This window comes from Corvus cornix, chromosome 4 (genome assembly GCF_000738735.6).
Source record: "Corvus cornix cornix isolate S_Up_H32 chromosome 4, ASM73873v5, whole genome shotgun sequence".
NCBI lineage: Eukaryota > Metazoa > Chordata > Aves > Passeriformes > Corvidae > Corvus > Corvus cornix.
The window spans coordinates 7,631,139-7,653,435 of record NC_046334.1 but is presented as its reverse complement, the minus strand read 5'-3'; the positions used below and the strand labels follow the sequence as shown (position 1 = coordinate 7,653,435).

Sequence of the window (22,297 nt, the reverse complement as noted above, 5' to 3'; positions counted from 1 at the left end):
AATATAGCCTGAAGCTTCCTTAGATCTCTTGGAAAGAACTAGCATTCAGATCCTTGCTGCACAAATACATTACTTAGTACAGATTAATTTTTATTAAGTTCTTTGAAGGTTTTTATTCGCTCCTTAATAATGACTTTTGTATTAGAAGAGCTCTACTTATTCATAGCAAGCACAGATGTTGACAGGAAAGCCCTAACATCTGCTTTCTAGTGGCCATCAAGCTTTAGTGAATCAGTAAATATGGAACAGATTGTGAATTTGTTTTGAATGCTTTAAAGTGGGAGTATTTAATACCTGCCTCAGAGCTTTTGGGTCCCAGAGAAAAAGTGAGCTGCTAACGAATTTCTGATTGTTCAGAAGGCTTAAAAGGCAGCACAACACAGCCTGAAAATTTGGGATTTCCCAACTTCTTAAAATGAAACTTTGTATAGTTTTATATAGAGGAAAAAGCCAACTAAAGTATAACTCTTGAGAAGTATTTCTGCTAACAGAGTCAGAGGAAGCCTTTTCTACAAGGTGATAGATGTGTATCTTTCTTGCATAGGTCATGTGTCCTCAGAAGAAACCAAATCTTTGCTGCAATTTATCTTTAATCTTTTTTGCTTAGTACTATTGTTTCCCAACAGATACAAAACTGTTATGTGACTTACAGATATGATCTCGCCTTTTGTCTAGACAAAATAATAAGCCAAACACAGCAGAATCATGTTAGACACCCACTGATTTTATTAAGGTCAGTGAAAATATGGCTCTAAATTTAAGAGAAACTAGTTTGTTGGGTTTTTTTTTCTCCACAGACTTGTTTCATTTGATTTAAAAGCTCTAAATGATTAATATATCTGCTAAAAATAATTTTCTAGGTTTTATTTTTACCAGATTTTCTAGCCACTTGGAGTCCTTTCCATAGAAATTGTTTCAGTGGTTGCAAGTAATCCTGTTTTTTATCTGATGCTCTTTCTATAACCCTTTGCTTCTCCACAAGAATTTGCTCTTTCACTACAGGCATTTGTTCAAAGCCGTAAATTTTATATTTAGAAGATATGTGCTAGAAAGATCTCGACAGATAGGACATCTACTTTAATTTTGGAATATGGGAAATATTTATCCTTAGAGAAGAAAGAAGACAGGAGTGTCAAACTTTCAAGGATTTGAAATCCCAGTTCTACGTCAAGATATTCACTGGTGCTTACACAACTTCACATGGGCCACTTAGGAAAGTTGTTTGCAATGTGATGTCAAATTCTGGAGTAATACTTTTGATCAAGTGCCAAGTAACTTTTAGAAATGGCATCTCAGCATCTGTGTCTTTCTACAGTTAATCTGTATTGTTCAATTCTTCTGCACGTTAGTGTTATTTTTACCAAGTAACTACGTACTTTTGATCTCCAAGATTGCTTATTTTGCTATGAAGCTTAGGAGAAAACTTCTCATTTGTGTGGATCAAGAAGATGATGTTTAAGAAGCCAGGCAGAACCTGGCTTCATATACCCTAATAATATTATAGTAACTCATAAAATTTACGAGGACTCTGATGCTTTTGCCTTTTTGATTGAAAAACTTTGAGGACTTGGCATTTTAATTTTTTGTTTGAGAGTGCAGTTGGGGAGGGCTTCTGGGAGGATTAGTGAGCTGGAGATCAAAAGTGTGTTCTGTCACTTAAAATGGAGCCATGTGCTGCATCTGAAAGGCAATCAAACCCGCTCTATCTGGCGTCCTCTGAAAGACAGAGGATTCCTTCAGAGCTGTGCCTCTTTAGAGACAAAATGCATTCTCCCTGGCTCTTGCATGCTTTGTTCTGGCTTTTGTGATCTTCATTCTCTGTGTTCTCTAAAAAATATCTCTATTTCTGTGATTTAAAGATCAAAATACATTCTCTGATGTAGCTGGAGCTTGATCCCCTAACTGCTTTGAAAACTTGGATTAAGGCTTTCAGCTGGTGTAAGAATGTGACTGGATGCCAGCGGAAGTTTTTCAGCATAAGCTTCATTTTCTACTCAACCCAAAGCCCTGGAAAAAGGAAGTCAGTCACGTAGTTACCATCAGGATCTGTAACTCTGAGTTTTGGACTTACTCAACAATTAAAAAAAATAGAGCATAAGATTACCTAGTCATGTGACAGTTTAGCTATGCCTTCATCCAGGAGGAACACATTTCTAAGAAGGTATAGGTGGTGAAAGGTATTTTTGGAAAACATTGCCATTCAAAGTGTAACTTTGAATCACTTTAAGTGGCAGATTTTGCTGGTACTGGAGGAAAACATGGCTATCTTTCTGAAGTTTTTCTGCTATCTAGCATGACTTTGGTCTTTTCTCATTTCTGTGAGTGTTGTTTGTTCCTTCCTTCACAAGCTAAGAGGTCTTCTGATGTGAAGAAGGTTTAATGATTGTTTTACCTGAAAATAAATGGTATATAGCAAGCAGTATGTTACTGGAACACTGCTGACAGCTAAACCAGCCTGTCTCGTGTCCTTTTCTCTACCACAGGCCCACAAAGAAGAGAATGAATAATGTAATAACTCTCTGGTTTGAAGCTTCTGATTTTCTTTTTTGCTTTTGATGCAAATTTTGCTAACCAAGATTGTGTTTCTCTAATAATCTATAGCATTTCTATGTACAAAGACTCAAAACCATGTTTTTATTTGTAACTTACACAATTGTAGTTCAGTTTCATTAGCAAAACCCGCCTACCTCTAGAAAAAGAGCTTCATCTTTGGACTTGAATGTAAATGTGATATCCAGAGATATTATTTCACATTATTATATTATTTACTTCTGTGCACAAAAATAATTCCAATAGTTTAAAATACAGCAGTATCAGTGCAGTTCAGCTTAATTTTCTCTTCACTCCCACCCCTTTTCCTATTTGAAAACTAGAGAGGTATAAAGTGGGGCAATTGTATTTTGTAGAAAATTGCCTTGCTGATTCCATATTTACAGCCTTTATTAACCTGACAGGGAAGAGTGGAATAGCCAGCAAATCAAGGACAGGGTTGAAAATGTCAAAGTTGTGGAGCATAATACCATAATTAGCAAAGTACAGCAGGCATTATTAAAAGTTCGATAGTTCTCTCTTATGACAAGTACAGTAATGAGAACAGAAAATACACAAAATTAATTTATTTTTGTGCCAAAAATAATAATGAGGTGAGATGATTACATCCAATTTGCAATCTCAAACTTGTCATTTCCCAATGGACTGGACGAGTAATTTTAGTAGCTTAATTAAATCAGCAGTAATAATAATTCCTCCTCCTTCCCCCCATGTGCTCAGAAGAGGGAAAATTTAGTGGCAAGGCAAGAGTATTTCCACAATAAAAGTTGTCTGTAGGTTTGCACTCAAAACAGGGATTAAGTGGTTTATTATACACTTTTATGTATGCTCTTGAACACTGTTGTTTCAGAACTTGTGAGTTAATATTTGGAAGAGACCTCGAGAATTGTTAAAAACCATCCTGAAGGTGAATTACTTATGTTGCACGGGAAAATTTTATAACTTACTTGTTTCTATAAACACTATACACATGTTTTATTTTCCTAGAATGATAGTAAAACAGTTTTCCTGTATGTAAATATTTGAGGATGTGATCAAATAATACTGTCTGGCCTTAACATCTCTTCATATTGTAAACTTCTTGGTGCAGCATAATTGAAAGGTTAATAAAGCGACTGGCATCCACTTAAAAATCATGTTTAACAGCACTACACAAGCCTCCAGAAATTAGGATTTTGATTAGTCTCTTAGTAGGACCCATATTTGGTTACATTTCTACCCTGGCATATCCTGTAAAACTGAAGTGTCTATTTTATGCCACCAATAACCATTAATTACAAATTAGGCCATCTCAGTGCTTTAGGCTTAGTATTCAGTGGTATTTTCTCAAAAGAAGGACACAGGAAATTGAGGGTTTATCCAGCTTTCTTATCAAATCTTTTAAAATGGCTACAGCAAATTCATCTTTCTTGATACTCTCTTTATTTATCTGCAACCTTTTTCCTCTTTCTCAGAAACAAGGGCTGCAAGAGAAGACAATTTAACTCTATCTCAGATTTTCTGGAACCTGTATGAAGCTTATGTTCCTTAAAAGTTTACTCTGTTAGCATCACCCCCATTTGATTGTTGCTCATCAATTTAATAAATTTTTTTCACTAAGATCCGCCAATTAGCATCAGCTTCCAAGTATAAAACCTAATTTGCAAAGCCTCTTAGGTTTTCTCTTAGCCATTCAGGTATCCTAATTATTAGAGAGATACTTATATCTGAGGGTTTTTCTCTTAAATTCAGCACCTCTTAGAAGCCAGCCACAGGGTTAATGGAAACAACCTTAAAAGACTAAAGTGCTCAGTCATGCTGCTCAAGTAGTAGGTGCCAAAAAGTACTTTATCTAATGCTATATCATCATCTGCTGTGGATATTTCTAATGAGAATCCTTACCAACTTGTTTCAGTGTTATTAGATGCATAGCAAAAGATCTGGAAGAAAATATATGGACTTATTACTGAGAAAATACGTAAATTACATTAATGCTGATTGAACAGTAATTAATTATGAAGATAGCTCATATATACACAGGTCTAATTTCCTTTCTAAGGTGTTTCTTTTGGAAAAAATGCAAATTTTTTGAAATGGCCAAATGCAATTTTGCAAGGTGGAGGACAAAGATTGTCGGGCACACCTGCAATGTGTGATATGATATCCTGGGAACACCGCTTGGAGAGGGACCTGGGGTCACAATCAGGTAAGAGTCAGCAGTGTGCAAGCTGCCGGAGTTCTGTTGCCTCTATGGGAAGATATGTGAGCCTCGAGTAGAGAATATAAACTAAGAATATAACTACTACAGAAACGGTGAAGGTCGTTCCAGCCAAAATCATTAGAACGTCAAAAGTTGCATCATTGGCATGCAGCTGCCAGAGCCACCCAGCAAAGCAGAGACAAATCAGATCCCTGAGAATTTCCAACTGGTTGTTGTCAGAGACTGAAAATAGTTCTTGCCTCAAGCATTGAAAGTTTCGTTCATGACAAAGAAGCTGCAACCGAATAAGCCTGTCTGAAGACTGGGACTTTTAACCTAAAGTCGAACTGCTGATTAGATAAAGGGAAACCTATTGTTCAATCATCTGACGCTGAGGGAAAGGTATGCATCCACAAAAGGCCAAAGCTGCGCTGAGAATCATCCCCAGCTGAGTTTGGGGTGGGGGAAGAGCACAGCTCACAGAAGCCAGGTTTACACAGACCACCCCAACCGAGGGGGGAGGAGGAGGTTTCAGGTGTGTAGTGTAACCTCCGGTCAGAGGCAGTGAACACCCATCCTCTATTACACAAACCGGCCCGGCTGTGGAACGCCCAACCCCACAGGGCACATCCGCGGGACTTTCCCGTGAGAGAGCTGAGGGGGAGTCATAACCCCCCGAAGTGCTCCCCGGAGGCTTTGCACCCCCGGTGCAGCAGATCCCGAGTCTGCTGTGAGAGACTGCCCGCCTCCCCCAGGGGGACATGCCTGGATATTGCCTTCTTGCTCGACGCCATTGGATTCTATGCTTTTTGGGGGGACCTTCACCACCAAGAAGACCAGCTGGAGAGGATTAACGAATATCATCGGGATCCATGGAGTGGTGGTATTTTCCTTATCCTGTCCCTGTCTCTCTCTTTCTGTCCCCCCCTCCCCCCCCACCTATTTTTCTACTTCTTTCTTTCTCTCTGTCTCTCATATTTACCATCAAATAAAACCCTTACTATTGTCACTGGCATATGGTCTCCCTTGCACCTTAATTCAGGCAGAAGCATTTCTAAGAACCTAAAAACTGGATCGTAACAGTTGTGCAAGGGAAGACTTCTACAAAAGAAGGGCTCTTCAGCTTTGTGTTTCTTCTTGCGGTTATCCTTCCTTGAAGGCTGAGGGCGAAGGGAAAAAGTTGACAGTGGGTAGCTGCTGATGCTGTGTGTCCTGGGAAAGGCACTGGCAGGGGACCTCAGGGTCAGGCAAGGTGCACCTGCCCCAGTCATCCCTGCCATAGGGCACCTGTGGCTCCTGTGGTCTGTGAGGAACAACAGGCTGGGGCTTCACCTGGCTTTGGCTGTGACAGTGCTATGGTTTAACCGCAGCTGGCAACAGAGTCCATGTAGCCACTTGCTCACTCCCTCACTGGCCCTGGTGGGATGGAAGAAGAATCATCAAAAAAAGTAAAATTCATGGGTTGAGATAAGAACAATTTAATTGAAACAATGTAAAATATAATAACAATCCAAATAATAGTGATTAATAATAATCAAGTAACTTTGTGTTACTGGCTTTTTAAAACTTTACTCCTAAGAAACTCCCCATGTTCTCCACTGAATGCCTGTGGCTTAGTGTTTCTGCCCTACGTCCGCCTTATCCACATGCAACATCTTTCACTCCTCATGGTGTTGTCACTGCAGGTGTTTTCAATCTCGTTTTGTTCTCATTTACATAAGTTTGCTGTCATTTCTCCCCTTTAATTGTTGTTAAAGTGCCTCCTCTTACACTACATATGTTGCACCCAGAGATTTTCATCTGACATGGTACTTGCCATTTGCAAAAGCCCTAGGGTAATTTGTAAATGTTAGCTATATTCTGAATCCTTCTGTGAAATCCAGTGTTTGGTGTTGGAGCTTTACCTTTTAATTTTTTAATAAATTCATGTGAACACATAAATGAATACAACACAGGTCGTGAGAGTACACCAGGACTTTAATGAAAAAATAAGTCAAGCTTTCACTAATCAACTTTCTATTTTCCTGGAAGAAATTGTTTCTGTCAATATTTTTGTTATGACAGGGATGAATTGGAGAGGGAGGCAAAGTCTACTCTAAGCAGACGGTTGTCAAAAATTGCACATTGAAATAAAGAATGTAGAAAGAAATAAGAGGAGAGGTTCCTCCATTTTGTTTTTATGTCATGAATAATGAATAAAAGTTACATTATAGAAAAAATGAAAATGGTAAAAACTAAATAAAGCCAGAAATGAAGAAGAAAAAATGCAAAGTTGCTGAAAAGTATTTTGTAGACAAATTTGTGTGGTTACTCTAAGACCTTTAATAGTCAATGTTGATAGGAGTGAAAACAATAGAAACAATTGAAAAAATGAAAACTATACTTGTTGACTGATAATCTCATCTTTGAGATACTGAAAGGAAAATTAATTTTTACAAAAAGAAAATAATGTCCTTGCTTCTGACAAATCAAGTGTGTGTCTTGGATGCAAAGGCAAGCTAAGGTAAAGATAAGTAAACTTATCAGATAAGCTTCTATCAGCCTTGCATCTGATTGTGGGTGAAAATCTAAATGTTCATTCTATCTTTCCTTTCCAGTTAGAGAATTCTTGTTAGTCTACTCCCTGATTCTTGCTGGAAAATCATAGCCTGGAACAGTGTTTTCATACTTAATTAAAGGAGTTTCTAGATAAGAGACATGGACAAACTCTTTGTTTGTAATTAAAAAGTACACAGGTTCAACAGTAAATTGAACTACTGGACAAGGATGTATCTACCAGTCTTTTATAAACAGTGTTTGACTGCTTTTCAATCTTCATCTGTACAAAGATGTATTGTATTTCACCGATCATACGTGGGAGAGCAATTCCTTAATGGAATTTTTTACAGACAGATTAGGAGTATGCAAGTGGCTCTTGGTGTAACTGCAGAATGTGTTTGTGTGTTTAGGTTAGGGGGTTACTTAACCTCACACTGAAGCAGAATTTATTGAACCGACTTACAGAATAAAGAGGGGCTGCAACATGCATCCAGTTATGTGCCTTTGAACTGTGTTAATTTGAGGGTCTTCACTGACTTCGATAATATCTCTCTCTCTATATATATAAAATATATAGTATTATTGTGGGTTTTATACAGTCTATACAAAACACACATAATGTATTGCTACAGTAATGATGATAATTCCAATGTACGAAAACTCTAAAAAAACAGAGGAAAATGAGGGTGTTTTTTTCTTGGGTCATTTATATCCAAATTTCATTTTGAAGAGTAGCATTTCCTCATTCCTTCTGGAAAAAGTGCTTTAAATCCAACGTCTGTTCCCAATTAGTATTTCAATTACTAATGCTTCCTACTTAAAAAGTAGAGAGGCATCACTTTTGTACAGAAAAAAGTATTGCTGTTCTAAACTCAGAGGTTAATTTGAGTGCTGAAAATGTGTACACTACTTTGGCAGTTTAACAGGTACTTTGAGCCCTTGTAAATTGGTTTATACTAGCAAGGATAAAAATTACAAGGGTTACTAATCTTCATGCTGAAATCATTAAGATAATTACCACCAACTGTTTTATTATCCAAGCATATTAAGGGAAATGCAGTTGCCTCTTGGAGCAATGAGTAAAACCTGAGTAGGTATTTACCAGCCTGTGCTTTAAATGATGTGTTGAAAAATACAGACTAAAGCTTGTGCATGTGCCTGACATAACTTTCCCACTGGTAAACTTAAAAAGTATATATATCAAGTGGAATATTCTCTCTGCAAGCAGGTCCATTATTTCTCACAATATAACCACATCAGAACTCCTTTTCTGGTATTTTTTACTAATTATGGTGCTCCTGCTCATTTGGTTTACATCTCTTCCACGCATCAGATAAGGCTATTATGTGCTATTATTTTTTCAAGTCAAAACTCCACACTTTCAAAATCTATTTGTAACACTGTAATTTGAGTCTACTAAAGGAAATGAACAAATCTTGGATGATTCTCTTTTTTAATTAATGCTGCAAGTAGGGTTGTGATTTCCTTCCTTTTGTGTTTAACACTAAAAATATTTCCCATTCTCCCAAAAGGAAAATGCAAGTGCCTCCATGAAGTCTTCTAGGCTGTTGTAAAATTCAGAAAAGGCTCAAAAACTATCCTGAAGGAATGAGTCTGTAGTGCTATACTTTATACCAAATACGTGCCACTACCTTTCCCAGCACAGTTTGACAAAATAGGTTCACAACCACATAGAAATAGTTTCTAGATTCTTTTTACTTTATAACGAATAACAAAAAAAAATTAACCTGAATTTCCCAAAACATATTTTGAAATTTTTTTAAGTACCAAGAAAGCCTTTAGTGAATAAAAGTAGGTATTTGTTTCAGTAATGGGATAAAGTTGTTAATAAGTAATGTTATCTTTCAGTTGTTGTATTCTTCCAATATTTTTATATTAAAAGCCAGGTGGTGATGGGGAAGCTTGTCAGGTAACTTTAGCAATAAAGGCCACAACAACCAGACTAGGCAAAGTAAATATCATGAGGAAATAAATCAGAAAATGAGGCTGAATATGTAACCTGTATATATTTATAAAGTACCTGTTGGGTGTTGGGCCCTTGTAATAAGGGCAAGTATTCTGTGGAGATGCGGATTAGAGGAGGGAGTTAGAGAAGAGTAGTGAAAAAAACAACAATAAAGAAAACTTTAAACTGTTTAGAATAACTGGAAAATGGACGATTTTACTTTTTTGTTCATGTTTTCTGCTTGCAGAGAACTGCTTCCCAAAGCAGAAGGATGTATTGCACAAAATGAAGAGCAAACTTGTTTTTACCGGCCCAGTACGTTTCCTTTCAGGCCCATGCCTCAGATGCTCTTAGCTCCCCACTAGTGAGTCACAAAGATGAAAGGCAAATAATCTGTGGGAAAACAATGAACCAAATAAATACAATAAAAGATATAGTTCCTAGAAGTTTTTGTGGGTTTGGGTGAGTCAAAGCCACACTTGTATACAAGACTCAAATTTCTTCTTTTCCTAGCATGCCCTCAGGTGGCTATCATAGTGATTTCTTCCCAGGGTGGTGTGCTGTTGCTTTACAGCACGTGGGAGAGACCTTTAGATCTGTGGGATTGAATGAGATACGTGCTTCTTTTAATGGGTTGTGGCGAGGTAGAAATACAAAACATATCCCTGTACCTCTCTAACAGCTGAGGCAGTCCAAGTCACTTGCCCACCCATCGGAAAATGAAGGCATCTACCAATACAGTTTTCTTATACTGCAGATGTTTCAATATTATTGTATCATAACCAGACTTTTTAACTTTTTCTTCTCCTTTTCCCCACACATTTCCTCTGTATGTCAGAAGAACTCCTTTTTACAGGAAGCCCCACAATCATATTAAAAGCTCCCTCAGCCCATGAAGCTATCAAACCCAGGATGATTATGCCAAAAAAATCTTCTGTACACACTGTCATACCCTTAACTGGTGTAAATTGACTTAGCCTCATTGACTTTAATGGCACTATATTTGCAGAACACTTATGTCAACTCTGAATCTGAACCACTGTATTAAATCCATTACAATGTGAGAAAACTACCCTGGGACCATATTTACACTTTAAATGTTCCTGTGTAAATACACAGGGAAAATATTTCCAGGAAGCTCCCCATTTAACCATTTAAAGAGGTCCAATTACTCTGTATTTCATTAAAATTACCTTCTCAAAGAATTAATGAGAGGAAAATAAACAACCCTTAGGGATCATGTTTTTGATGGGTCTGCCACAGAATCACAGGAGGTCCCTTGAGGTTCTGCCTCATTGAAAAGATTTTTTTTTTGCCTTAGTGAACAGAGTTCAAGCTTTCAGTCTCACCAAAGGAAAAAACAACCTGATGGTCTTACAGATGTATAATATTATGAAGCTCAAACACACAGTAAAAACAATGACTCCCTGGAGTTTTGCAGAGGAATGGGGAAAACAAAGGTTAGTTTTTTGGATGTGACACCTTTCTTGTTTTTGTTTCAGCTTTTTTCATTGTAAGGGATGCGTACAAGCCTAGTGCATTAGTCTGATGTTGGGAAAGAACATGTAGTTACAGAAATGTCTGACAGATGGGAAGTGCCTGGGGGATCTGAGGTCAGAGGATAACTGATTGCTCATACATTATCTAGTAAAGTAAATAAATAACTGACATTTTAGTGTCTGTAAAATCAACGAAAAGCCCATAACTTGACTGTTTCAGACAATATATGGATTCCCGAACACAACTGTTCAGAGTATTAAATTATTTTTCTACTAGTAAATAAAATATTGAATGTTGCCTAATTTTAACTATTGCATACAAGTTGGAAACGATAAGAAAATACAAGCAGTATAGATTTTTACACAGCAAATAATACATTAAATTTCTGGAAAGAACAATGGTCCTTTTGAATTACATGACAATTTGGAAATATGACAATCTCGAAGTTTCTTATTTCTTACACAATGCCTATGAAGCTCAGGCAAAAGTGTTTCACAGGGAAGCACTCTATCCAAAAGGACAACAAAAGAAAATGTATGCTAGCCTGATGATCATTTCCAATCTTAAAAACAATTAAAATCTGTACTGCAAGTCATACCAAACGTTGCAAGAGTTGGGCTATGACTTGGAGTTGCCAAGAGCAGTTCACGATCACAGGTGAAGAATAAAATCTTGACAGAATGCACTTGAATCAAATTGAAAAGTTAGCTCTTTCTGTGCTTTTCTTTCAGCTTTCTTTGGATTTTCTTCTCCTATGGCCCTCTCTGAACATGGGTGACAAGACCTGTGTGTGCAAGTACTCTACATAACATCTGTAAGTGGAAGAAAAGAGAAGGGGGTGGGTTTCACACCAGCCCTTGAGCAGTGCTTTGTCACCCTTGTCAAAGGATGTCAAAAGATGGTACGGGACGTAGTTCCCATTTGGTAGCAAAAGAAGAAAAATCTGAGCTTGCTGCATATGAAAAAATAGCTGCTGCCCTCTTTCTATTTGCAGGCCCAGCCTTTCCTTCAAAAGCTCCTTGCTAGATCTTTCTTTAGTCACGCTAGCACCATTTATTAAATGAGGGGTTGGTGATGCATGGTAAAGTTCTAATATCCTGTTATGGGTTTTATTTTTTCCCACCTAACAACTGATAACCCCCATATGTGGATTTGAGGGAATAACTCAATATTTCAGTCAGAATCCTATCTGGGTTTGCATGCACGGGAAGGACATAACCTTACAGCAACCTGTGAGTTTATACTGATAGTCCATCTTACACTGAGAAGTGTACTGCTGAATATGTTAGTGTCCTCACAACACCACAGAGTAACTAGCATTGTTTGCTTGCTGAAGACCAGTGTCAGAAATCTGTGGCTGGTTTTAGCTCACATCTTCTAGGAGTCACAGTGCTGAGACAGTGCAATAGCCTGTGTACAACATGAAATATATTCTCTGCTTTCCTCTCATGTCCAAAAATATTTTGCCCTGGAAACTCCTGCTGGAGTGACTCATCTGGTATCAGAGAATACAAGAGTGATTCTGTTGCGATGCCCGGGGGTTTTTTTCTTAAGTGTGTGTCATATGATTTTTGTCCTTGAAATTTGTGGAAAGATTGCTGACCCAGTTCACATCATGCTGGTGTCTAAGTACCCTGTTGTCCATGACTCAGAAGCTGACTTTTCACTGAAGACAAGCCACTAGTAACCCCAGGTTATAATTATTTATGTAATTCTAGTGGCTCATGGGAAAACTGTGTGAATAACAATTTAAATATGTTGTCGAAAAGTTTCTTCATATAAATACAATACTATTGCAGGCTAAATAGCTAGGTAGTGGCATACCAGAATTTATGAAGAAGTTATTCTGCTCCATTTGAAAGCATGGAGCTTTCTCACGCAGCACTTACCACAGACAACTTTAAGGAAAAAGAGTAAAATTTTCATATTCTTCTCCGTTATAATTCCACCTGTCCATTTCAAAGGAAATATAGGCTTTATGCATGCTGTCAAAAGATTTAGCCTGAAAATCTCCAGGCTAAGTATTGAGCTGAAGAATTTTTAAGATATGTTCAACTGCATGTGTAATTATTACTGTACAGTTATAATTCTAGAAAATACAGTGAAAAAAATCATACTAATTCCAGATGTAAAAAGTCATCAAGAGAGTAGTTCTATCAATGTCAGTGTGACTTTTCATGTAAAAATGTAAAATTAGGTCTTCAGTCTTTCTTGCCCTTTTTCAGAAGTACATTCAACAAGTTGTTGAAGAACATTCTGGAAAAATAAAATATATTTCAGGGCTAAAATTCAGTGTGAATTGTGTTTCAAGGTGTCTTGCATATATTTTAACAGATGGGTGTGACAACATTGTTAACATGTAGGCTGTAAAATTAAAAATTGGGAGGGGAAAAAAGAAGGGATTTTAACTTTTGACAATTTGTGGTTAATACTATAAGTTACCAAAACATGAGAGCTTTATACTGCCTGTTTCACAAAACAAGCAATTTTTAAAATAATTCTGGAAAATAAGCACACAAATTTAAAGGTTGATTTAAATATAAAGGTTGATATCTCATCAGCAACAAAATACTTCAGCTTTGTTAAATGTATTACAATGAGAAAATGACACTTTACCCATATTATTTTTTTAAATCCATTAACTCAGCACAAGTTTCTTAAATGATGAAATGATATCTGGGATTTTAACCTATTTGTTTTCTGGACATTATAGTGTACCTTTAATTGTCAAGAATAAGAAGGAAGAGTGAAAGCTGCAGATAATCTAGCTAATTCTGAGCAAATTCCAGCCTGAAGCTGGGATTGTCTTTCAAAGAGGGGGTAGGAACAACAATTAAATGCTGCTTTTACCTTACTAGGCTGATTAGAAGTAATTTGAGTACCTCAAGTGATGTAAAGTTTTAAATCTATTGATTAAATTTGCATCTCTTAGTTTTGAAATGATCATTCATGTGGAGTGTAGCCTAAACTGCAGAATCTTTTTACTACTCAAGTGTTGATTTTTAATATGTCAAATGTACTAATTAAAATGGATATTTTGTAGATTGAATATTTAATATTAATATTTGCTTGCATTTTAACCACTGACATCAATGATATTTTGCAGAATTTTATGGGTCATCACATGTTACTCCAATGGACAAAGAAAAAAATCAAGCAGAAGTAGCTGCCTTCAGTACAGAAGAAGACTGTGGAACATAACAGAAATGCAGAAAAGCTCCAGTTTTAGTTGGATGCAATTGTTCTGGCACTGCATGGTATTGACTGCATCCAGTCTTTTTTAGGTCATTCCATAGTAGAGAGCTGTGAATAAATGGGTTGAATAATTGATTTCAGGCATTATGTCCCTTAGAGTTGCAGTCTGACAGAGTTGTGTTATGTGTTTACCACTTTTTGAACTGGCTTCTTGTTCAGCAGCACCTGTTTGGAGATTCTTCCTGGCAATTTTGGACACTTTCCTCTTAGAGATATATCCTACATCAGTTAATCTTGGAGACTTAGACTAGTATTCCTCAGAACAAAGATAGCATGGTAAAATTTGAGTTCCATTTGACTTTCTTCACAGACCTTTCATGTTTTGAGGTTTGCCTTTTGAAATACAATTTCACCTCTTCTTGGAACCAGAGAATTGAAGACTATGCTTATTTTTTTCAGCTAACAGAACACATTTCAAATTATTTAATATTGAATAAAATGTTATTGTCCTCATCTGAAGAAATAAGACAGTACAACTATCCCAGATTTACCGGCAATCAAATGTACTTAACTGCCATTTGAACCCAGGTCTCTTCCAATAGTGAGTCCAATCTACGGAGGAGAAGAGGCTCTCAGAGAAGTGTGTCTAAATGTGTACAGTAAGTTCTTCGAGTATAACTTTCTTTTCTAGTCCTTTATCCTTATCATAACTATATTTTCTAGTTCTTTATCCTGATGCTCAGTGCAGAAACAATAGACCCTTGAAATCTATTATATGGCTGTAGCATGTTCCCTATAGACAAGGACAATTTAAATGAATAAAATATAAATGAAAGCTATATTGAATGAAAAATTAAGAAACCTGTTGCTCGCCATTACACAAGGACTTACGAAGAATAGGATCTATAAAAAGGCATAGATCATTTAATGAAAATGAGAGTGGACATTGGCAGTGTTCATTCTTTGCTAATATCAGCCAAAGAATCATACTGCTATTGAAAGATTTCTATGGTGGACAGAGAATAAAGACATAAGGGGATACTGTATTAGTGAACAAGGAATAATGTTATAAGGAAACACATAGCAATTCACGGAGAGAACAGGTAAACAGTAGAGCTTATTAGAAAATTAAATATGTTCTTTGCCTCACTGTCCTCTGAGCTGGTTGGTGATTTGGTGGCAGTGAATTAGATGTCCTAATTTAGTGTAAGATGAATTAAGGTTACTGTAAAGGGCATTCAGCCAAGTAGCTTGAATGTTCATGCCTACATTGCACAGTTCAATACTTGGCAGACGGAATTATCTCCTGTAATTCAAACTAATTGAGCAGAGATCCAAGATCACCACTTTTGGGAGAGCTCTGAAATATGGAAAAGAGGAAAGGCTGAGCTTCTGCTGCCTCTTCGCAAAGGCCTCAGAGCACACTTACCTGAGCGGTGGACGGGCATGTCCTGGGTGTACTGTCCTTTTTAGGGAGATCTTGTAGCGATGTCAGCAATGGGAAGACACGGATGGTGTTGTACTATGGAATACAGAGGACTCAAAGTGAGTTAGCCAAGATTATTCCAAGAGGGTTGTCGTGTTGCTTGGCCTTGGATCCAGTGGGGAGTCAGATGAGGGCTGAGATTTGCCTTTGTCTCTTTGCAAACTTGGACTTTGTAAAATTATATAAGCAAATGGTGAACATGGACATATTGCTCTAAAGCCCTGCTTCTATCATTGTACATCCTTAAACTGAGTTGCTGTGGTCTCAGGTGGGCTTCACTATGCATTTATGTTCTGTTTAAATGTATTTTATATTCAAACAAATGGCAATGTAAGTTTTATTGCTACCAGAAAGCACAAACAGGAGATTTCTACCTAAAGGAGATTCCAACTTCCTTAATATTTAGCCTAAAATGATTCTTCTTTAATGAAAGGGTTTGGTTGAAGGCTTTGAGTACATATAAGTGGTACATTTCTCCCAATCATAACATTCATTATTTTCAATCTGTAATATGCATATTTCATTTAAAAAATACATAAAAATGCTCAAAATCCTTGATTACTCAGGAATTATGTGCAATGAATTTATGAGATAATGTTTTCAGGCTTGTCAATAAAGCCTAAACCCCCGCTGTGCTGAAGCTTATGTCATGTGCTGCACACACATTTCTAGCACGATATTATGACCTGGCTTTACCTTCCTGCATTTAACTCTTATCAAATGAGTCATTTATCCTATACTAAAAGCACCAAAGGAGCAAAAAGCCGCAATTGATAATATCATAATAAAACAGAGCTGCAGGAATTATTTAGATTGTTATTTAGAGCAAATAACGATCTGCAAGTACTAGAAGAGTCACGTGGAGCACAGGTCTGACTGCTGACTTGGGAGTAGCATTTGGTTAAATGGATGCTCTTCCAGTTATGTGGTTAGAGGAAAACATTTTTCAGTACCTCTCAAACACTTTTTCTAATTTTTGGTAGAAAACAAAACCCAGTGCATGTCTGCTGAGCAGAAAATTTAAGCAGCTGAACATATACCCCAAAATTGAATTGTAGGTGATTAGCAGATAGAACCTGGCAACAGAATCACTGATGTGAAAGGGGAAATGTTTTCCAAGAAAGCAATATATTTAGGACGGGGAAGGCATTTAGTAGACACGGTAAGGATTCTTTCATTTAAACCCCACTATATGTTTGCACATTTCAGCTGGTATACCTAATTTGTGATCAACATTTCACCTACTCTATGGAAACAGCTTTGGCAGTTCCAACTCTCCCCAGTCTTATGACCTCATCAGACCTCAGGGATTCAGAGGTCTCTCACGTTTTGTATGCTGATAATTTTGCAGGGGAAGTAAAGCAGTAAAAGAAACAAGCTTCAAGTTACTTTAAAATACACCCAGAGTAGTGTCTTATATCAGCAATTTTTATATCCAGTCCTTATTTTAAAATTGCAAATAAATATGCCTTATATACTAGAGACTTAAAAGTGATTGTAGATGAAGTTTTGGGTCTCCCTTGATGTACAACTCTCATTTTGATAACAAAAGGTATTATCCCTTTAATTTTCTGTATCTCTTACTACTGTATCTTATAGTCTCTCTTTAAAAATCTGTGTTTGCAGTCTCTTCTCTGTTTTCGTTTCTTTCAATCACACACAAATATTAGTGTTACCTCAATGAAGGCAAGTCTTCGATAATTCTGTCTGATAAAGATTTCCTCTTCTCATTAGGCTGCTTCTAAATTCTAACAAACAAGAAATACAGTTATTTAGCTGTTTACCAGGCCCAAATGTGTTTCAGTGCTTAAGCAAACACAGTTGGGAGCATGATAACTGTAATGGAGGAAAAAAACAACTCTGATATAAGTGAAGCTGTGTTTCTTCCACTCACCTTAAATTACTACATACGAGTTAGTTACACTTACAAAATCATTTTTTTAACAGCCAAATACAAAATCCCACTTGTAGTCATGACTTTTATAAATTTTATAAATAAATATTTTTATTTAAAAATACAAGCTTTTTTAAATTTTCCATTGTTTTAACAGTTTTCTGTTCAGACACCAAGTAAATGGTCTAATTTCTTAGAGTAGCTGTTTATATAGACTTAAATCTAAGCTTAGGCTGTCTAAATACCTGCAGCAAAATCTTGTTCTTCTAGTTTCAAACAATTTTATGCTGCAGACTTTAGTGGAAAGGGTGGCTATATTAAACGGATTTAAGAAAATGCACAATATGCTTTGAAATGCTTTATACCATTGCTGAGAATTTGATGATTTTTCAGACTATTTGCACAGATTCTGGAATGGGGACTTGAGGTGGATCGACATTAAAAACTCACTATGAACAACAGAGTTGGAAAGCTACCTGAAACAGGAATTATTCTGTAAACTAAGGTGGCTGTCCTTCTCATCCCACCAAGAATAGATAAGTGTGAATCCATTTGTATTCTAAAAATGCAGAAATTAAGGTGTTGCAGGAACACTGTAGGAAGGAGGCATGTAGTAAGCAAGTAAAAGAATCAGAGTAATTGAATGTAGCTTGAAAAAATGTAGAGAATGACGAGTTGGAGATCTTTTATAAAACAATGCACACAAACTAGGTGGGAAGCAGCAGATGCCTAGAAAGAAGTGATATTATAGTAGATAGTGGAAAAGCACATGTGCATATAATATTTGTTTTCCTTTCAAAGCTGCCCTTTTATTCTTTCCCTGGTTTGTATTAAAACCTGAAGCATGTGAATAATGCAAATAAGAAAATGTTGCACTGTAATGTTGATTCAGTAACACTTTATATGCTCATTAGCTGTGTACGTTAAAATGAACTCTCTTACGTGTGACAGCCACAGGAATGGCAAATGAGTACATTATGATAAATGCTGTTATGATGAATACCAAATGAATTTCTAGTGACTGCACATTTCCCATTTCCCCATTGATTCCATGGCATGCAAAGTTTTGATTCTTTTTAAAAATAGGATTTGAAGAAGTGATGTGGGAGGCTTATTGTATCGTAACATGAAACATGCTTAGCTGGAGCTAAGTTATTCTCTGAGGCTTCATGAATTTTGTTAACTTTTTAAAACAAGCAACAGGTAAAGAAACTATTTTCCTAGAAACTGAAAGCAAATGAAGGATTATTCACTTGCACCCCTTGTAAGATTCACTCGACAGAAGTCCATGGATGCTAATCAGCCATCATAAGGAAAAGGAAATGGGGATAACTGCTAAAGCAATAAGTCATTTTTCATTTTGCAAACCATGGCTCTGGAATGATGGGAAAATAGAAGTAAAAAATTTTATTGTTGTCATGCTTGGATTAAATGTTGCTTGAATAAACAAAATGTTCACACTTTAAACACAAGCTTTGTTTTTTATTCAAGTAAGCAATGCTTCCACCAGGTTTCTTAGCCTCCAGGTACTATTTATTTGCAGGGAGCAGTTGTCATTAATGTTACCTTGCACGCACAGTAATTTGTTTTATAAATGGCCCTACAGAAATGAATGGGCCTACTCTGAGAACTGCTTACCGATGACTGAAGAGTTCAGCAGCCATGTCTCAGATGAAACACCATCCTATCTCACAGAAACCCCTTGGTGCAAAGGGTAAAGCTTCTTCCTAGACTGCAGACATTTTTATATAGAGCTAAAACCACATCTTCTGTGCTTCTGGAGGACAGAAAGGGCCTGGAGAATAAAGGTTAACACATGGACACACTCATGTAAAGTTATTTTACTGTGCTTTCTGAGCTACACTTAATGTCCTGTGAGCCACAAGCCTGTGGACTAGTTGATCTCTTCTGACACAGGTTGTATGAACTTCAAGAAAAAGAACACAGATTTGCTCCTGAGTTCAGTAACACCAATCTGTCACTCCTTCTCTTTTATTTGGCTTGCAATTAAATCTCTAAATTGGTATAAAAGGTTATAGGGTTGTTCTGTTTACATTTAACACAGGTTTATAAAAACAAAATGATATGAGCAAGAGTAAGCAGGTTGCTAGCTAGGTATTCCATGAGAATGCTGTAAATTAGGAAGACAGTCATGTTCCATAAATAACTGACTGACTGCAGAGAACAAGAATGCCACTCCTCATGGCAGCAGCTGAAATGTGTGGTGATAATGAGAGAGGAAACAACTACTGGGGTTCTCAGGCAAAAGAAATGAAAGGTCAGACCTGGACAATCCTGTGCATTCCGCTTTCCTTCCCTTCCCCCTGCAGACTGCTCAGGGGTTGTCCTGCAGTACAAAACACTAAGGTGGGTGGGGATGAAGGCAATTTTTGCCCCTGTTTCCTTCGACACTGGGTGAATTTTAACTGCAAATGGAAGAAAGCACTTTATGTTTCAGATGATGAGGCTTTCAAAGTGCAACATTTCTCTGTTTTTGCCCTCACTTCTCTTGATATGCTGCCTGAATTGCACCTCCACCATGGTATTACTTTGATAGTTTTTCTGCTTTTCTCATTCCCCCTAACATATTAAACTCTCTCTGAGAGTTTTTCCATCATCCAAAATACTAATTTTGTGATGTTTTCTTCCCATGGCCAATGAAAGCTGTGAAAGGCCTCATATCAGGTTATTTTCTCAAAAAATGAGGGACCTAGGGTGCTCCAAATAAAGTTGAAAATTATCCAAGCAGGAATGTTCATGACAGACGGGTTCAAGTGAGTCTGGAATTCAATGAGTAGGTCCAGATTAGGAGGTACTTGATGGCTGGACTTGGAGGTCTTTTCCGTCCTTTCTGAGTCTTGCCATCCTGCTTACATAAGAGAAAATCAGTCTCATTTTAACTCCCTACAACAAATATCTAGTTCCATCATGTAATGCAGATTGAGTCTTTTACATTTAGCACAAAAGGAATTAGTCTGAGGAAGCTGCAGTCTGAACAGCAAGACAGAGAGAGAGACAAGAAGACCTTACAGAACTGTTTCAAAAAGGGGAGGACTCGAGGTGCAAACACCTGCGCAAGGTCACCAAAGCTGTCTGCTGCTGAGCCTGACCTTGCCCTTCCCTGACCTTGTCCAGGGTCTTATGCCTAAAATCACCTCTGTTTTCTTATGACAAGCCCAGGCATTTTTCTAACACAGTTAAATTTAATCTCTGCTCTACACTGGGGTGTTTTGGGACTCTGCAGTTATGGGTGAGCCCCAGGGTATGTGAAAGGTGCATACCCTGTGTGTATTTGGAAAGAGCAACATTTATTTATACACATGCCGGCAAGTACTTGTAAACTTCCCCTGCAGAGTTATTTTTGTCTGCTAGCACAAATTTGTCAGCTGCAGAGGGGTATTTTGGTGAGCTGAGAGGAGGATGCTTTTTGAGGACGGAGCAACACAGGCACCGACCAGAGGGCTTCCCACTCTGAGGGATTCTAGGGACAAGCGACTGCCCAGCATCAGCAGGGCTCCTCCCTCAGGGCTGGGTTTGGGGCTGCTGCTCATCAAATGCTAGCAGTGCAGCCCAAGAGAAGCACAGAAATTCAAAGACTGGTGTTTTACTTTCTGTTGTAGTTTTGTTTTCATCAAGGGATGCAGTGATTAAAGGATCAGCCGAGCTACCCTGAAGTTTTGAGATTTTTGTACTGTAGTCACTTCCCCAGACAGTATGGCCATGCCAGTACAGGGCATATAAACACTTAATTAATTCTGTTAGGGTTGCCTTCCACTTTTCTTCTATGCCATGTGCTCTTAGTGTGCTCTTTAACTTTGTAATGTTATTTAAAATACCATTGGCTTGAACGTCTTGTTAGGTCTCCATTAATAGTATCCATCTCATAGTTCAGGTTTTTTCTCTTAAAAGGTGAAGGTGTTCACTCTGTCGTGATCTTTTATGTCTCCAGGCAAAGAAAAAGAGATCTAAGTAAGCCAGCCAGACAAAGCTGGGATATCCTTTGTTGCATCTAATGGTACTATAGGTTTGCTATTTTTTTTCCAAGAAATAAGTAGCCAGCTCTGCTATCATGATTTGCAGTATTGATTCAGATATTAGCAACCCTGTTAGTCTCTAAATTTCATGCTATCATTTTTCTGTTAGTTTACATAGAAAGAACTTAATGTTCACACTTTCACTATGTCATATAGAAATTATGAGAAAGATTTTAACTTAGAATGTATAATAATATCCACTTAAACTTATTACTTCTTGTAAACCAATGTCTGTGAAAGCTTCTCTTCCAAGATGGTATTTTTCAACATTTCCCCTTGTGTATCAATAATTTCTTGGTTAAATGTGTTAGAGAACATATAAGCTGCTTTCGAGAAAGTTGTGTCCCTATTTGCAAAATGAAGACCTTTTGCCTCTCAAAAGTGTGAGGAGGAGGAGGTCACCCTATTCTTTAAGCTCAGGAGTTATCACAGCTTTATGTGCAGGTCATGAGCAAGCTCTGAGGAGCAAATAAGAACCCATTTTGTGCAGACAAGGGGCAAGAGATGGATAAAGATGAAGAACGAGCAGAAGCATAATTTGCCAGCACATCTGATGGCACAATGACACTGACGTTTCTTGGCTCATACATCACCCCAGGTGGAGCTGTATGTCACTTCATTTCCACCCAGCACAAGGGAGAGTCTGTGAGGAATATTATGATTTTTAAGTCACTATCTCTCTGCCAAGTTTCTCTGGGGGCAATGCAATTACCTGCTTTTCTGCCTCTGGGCTTGATTTCAAACTGGCCCTCCTGCATCCAGCTAGAGAGGTGATCAGTTAAGGAATACAGTGTTGCACCATCAGATAAGTTAGCCCTGTATCTTGCCTGTCCTGTGGTGCTGTATCCGCTTCACCTCTGCTGGAGTGGAAACTGTGAGCCCCTGTGACCAACATTACCTTGCTCAAATTTCTGTGATGCAGACGGGGGAGGTTTAAATTGCATATTCAGGAAGA

General features: G+C 37.5%; 1 long non-coding RNA gene across 2 annotated transcripts in view; it reads left to right on the top strand.

Annotated features, from left to right (window-relative positions):
• The window catches only part of LOC109145596, an 88,184-nt gene extending 73,107 nt beyond the window's left edge, over window positions 1-15,077 (top strand). Inside the window, exons 1-4 of one of the 2 annotated variants that reach the window (XR_002047068.3) lie at window positions 5,252-5,612; window positions 10,555-10,693; window positions 11,465-11,547; window positions 13,840-15,077. This is a non-coding gene — a long non-coding RNA (uncharacterized LOC109145596). Of the gene's footprint in view, window positions 1-5,251; window positions 5,613-10,554; window positions 10,694-11,464; window positions 11,548-13,839 lie in introns of those variants that run through there. The other variant, XR_005601859.1, reaches the window with a different exon arrangement.
• The last annotated feature ends 7,220 nt before the right edge of the window (window positions 15,078-22,297 follow it).